Source organism: Perca flavescens, chromosome 20, assembly GCF_004354835.1.
Source record: "Perca flavescens isolate YP-PL-M2 chromosome 20, PFLA_1.0, whole genome shotgun sequence".
NCBI classification, from domain to species: Eukaryota; Metazoa; Chordata; class Actinopteri; order Perciformes; family Percidae; genus Perca; species Perca flavescens.
Genome location: NC_041350.1, coordinates 32,979,870 through 32,983,239, shown reverse-complemented (window position 1 = coordinate 32,983,239; position 3,370 = coordinate 32,979,870).

Below are 3,370 nucleotides of genomic sequence, written 5' to 3'. Positions count from 1 at the left end.
TGTTGAAGAGTCGTGTCAACCAGGACAGCCCCTCCACACCCAGAGCCTTGAGCATTTCTGGACGGATCTCTTCAATCCCCGGGGCTTTGCCACTGTGGAGTTGTTTGACTACATCAGTGACTTCCGCTTGGGAAATCGACGACAATCGCCAGTCATCCTCCAGCTCTGCCTCTAACATAGAGGGCGTATTAGTCGGATTCAGGAGTTCCTCAAAGTGCTCCTTCCACCGCCCTATTACCTCCTCAGTTGAGGTCAACAGTGTCCCATCCTTACTGTACACAGCTTGGATGGTTCCCCGCCCCTCCTGAGGTGGCGAACAGTTTTCCAGAAGCACTTTGGTGCCGACCGAAAGTCCTTCTCCATGTCTTCTCCAAACTTCTCCCACACCCGCTGCTTTGCCTCTTTCACGGCAGAGGCTGCAGCCCTTCGGACCCTTTGGTACCCTGCAACTGCCTCCGGAGTCCTCCGAGATAACATATCCCGGAAAGACGCCTTCAGTCGGACGGCTTCCCTGACCACCGGTGTCCACCACGGTGTTCGTGGGTTACCGCCCCTTGAGGCACCTAAGACCCTAAGACCACAGCTCCTCGCCGCAGCTTCAGCAATGGAAACTTTGAACATTGTCCACTCGGGTTCAATGCCCCCAGCCTCCACAGGGATGCACGAAAAGCTCCGCCGGAGGTGTGAGTTGAAAGTCTGTCGGACAGGGGCCTCCTCCAGACGTTCCCAATTTACCCGCATTACACGTTTGGACTTACCAGGTCTGTCCAGAGTCTTCCCCCACCCCCTGACCCAACTCACCACCAGATGGTGATCGGTTGACAGCTCTGCCCCTCTCTTCACCCGAGTGTCCAAAACATATGGCCTCAGATCAGATGAAACGATTACAAAATCGATCATTGACCTTCGGCATAGGGTGCTCTGGTACCAGGTACACTTATGAGCATCCCTATGTTCGAACATGGTGTTCGTTATAGACATGACTAGCACAGAAGTCCAACAACAAACAACCACTCTGGTTTAGATCAGGGAGGCCGTTCTTCCCAATCACGCCTCTCCAGTTGTCTCCATCATTGCCCACGTGTGCGTTGAAGTCCCCCAGCAGAACAATGGAGTCCCCCACTGGCGCCCCATGCAGGACTCCATTCAAGATCTCCAAGAAGGCAGAATACTCCGAACTCCTGTTTGGTGCATATGCACAAACAACAGTCAGAGTCTTCCCCCCCTCAACCCGCAGGCGTAGGGAGGCGACCCTCTCGTCCACCGGGGTAAACTCCAACGTAGCGGCGCTCAGTCGGGGGCTTGTTAGTATCCCCACACCGGCCCGGCGCCTCACACCCTGGGCAACTCCAGAGAAGAAAAGAGTCCAACCCCTATCCAGGAGTACGGTTCCAGAACCGAGACTGTGCGTAGAGGTAAGGCCCACCAGATCTAACCGGTAGCGCTCCACCTCCCGCACTAGTTCCGGCTCCTTCCCCCACAGAGAGGTGACGTTCCACGTCCCCAGAGCCAGCGTCTGCTGCCCGGGTCTGGTCCGTCGAGGCCCCTGACCTTCACTGCCACCCATGTGGCAGCGCACCCGACCCCAGCGGTTCCTCCGAGCTCCGAGCATGCAAACGTAGCAGCTATCAGTGTTACTCGCTCCTCATTCACGCGTTCAACCAGCAAGGTGAATGACAGCCCGCCAACCGAAGTTCTAAAAGCGTTCAGTACAAAATAAATAACGAGTTTACAGCAAAAATGAATGAGTGTGGAGGCAACCAAGCCGCTACCCTACGTGTAGCACAGCAGAGCACCTACACGGAGTGAGCGACGCGGAAGTATGATGCACTTCCGTCACCAGCAGGCAAGAGAGGGTGGAAGGGGGAAACTAGCAGTTTTTATACGGGGCCCTGAGGCAGTAGCCGTTTCTCAATGTCAAGGATCCTTCCTTGGTAGGACTAGTCCTTCCAAGGAAGGATCCTTCAGAGGCTTGGCCAGGCTCCTCCTGAGCATTCGGAGAGCATGTACATTGGAACAGGCTAGCAAGTGCACGTCATTGCGTGCTTGCGTCATTGAAAATGTTTCGCCGCCTTCACTTCCGCGCTGCATTTCAAAACAGTGGACAAAATGTCAATGCAAAATGGATGTGGAACTGTGAAGTTAAATTTTTTTGTTGAGAAGGTGAATCAGCGTCAGTCTGCTTGCAGGAGGAGAATATTCTGTCGGCAACTTTGCCGCAACGTGCCAAGGTAGGTAACGTTACAATACAACGTGGTAATAGTCGTTTTCTCTTATTTATCACATGTCAATAAAATAAAAAATTCGTGGGAGTTCATGTTTGTAGTTGTCATAACACTTAACTGGTAAGGAGAATTGCATTAATGAATCTTAATTACATTAAGCTTACAGTAGTTGTTTACAATAGCTTGTAGTTTACTGCATGTAACATTAGCTCATTGTCCAGTAGCTTCTAGCTTTCAAACAAATGCAGTGCAAAATATGATCAGGCATTTAATTTTTTTAAACAAGCTGGCAAAGCCGCGCGCAAAGGATTGTGGGTGATATGGGAGCGCGAAGGATACACATATGCATCCTTTGCCGTCTATGGGGATTTCTCCGAACGAAGGACTCAGTCCTTGGTAGAATTCGGCGGATCCTCGACATCGGAACGGTCCTTTGACGGACGTCGATGACGTAGCATCCTCGAAATTCTGGCTTCGAAGGATCCTTCCTTGACATTGAGAAACACCTTGTGATTGGTCAACAGAGCACCAGGTAGTTAGGAGTTCAACTCATACTGCTACAATCGTTTCCATATCTGAAATAGCTTGTCAGTCATTTCCTAGCAGAAGTGCTTATAAAGATAGTTTCTATGTCAGATTCATAATCAAGGTGCTCTGAACATCTTCTTGCGGCGTGGCGTGTAAAGCTTGTTTCCATCGCTAAAATAGCTTTACAGTCATTTCCTTCCAGAAACTCCTATAAAGATGTTTCTGTTTCAGAATCATGTTCAAGTTGCTCTAAACAGCTTCTTGCGGTGTGTAAAGCTTGTTTCCATATCTGAAATAGCTTGTCAGTCATTTCCTAGCAGAAGTGCTTATCAAGATGTTTTTATGTCAGAATCATGTTCAAGGTGCTCTAAACAGCTTGTTGCGTGTAAAGCTTGTTTCCATCCCTAAAAAATCTTTACAGTAATTTCCTTCGAGAAACTCCTATAACGTGTTTCTGTTTTCAGAATCATGTAAACAGCTTCTTGCGGCTTGGAAGAAAGTTTCCATCGCTAAAATAGCATTACAGTAATTTCCTTCAAGAATCTCTTATAAAGGAACTTTCTATGTCCGAATCATGTTCAAGGTGTTCTGAACAGCTTCTTGCGGCGTGTAAAGCT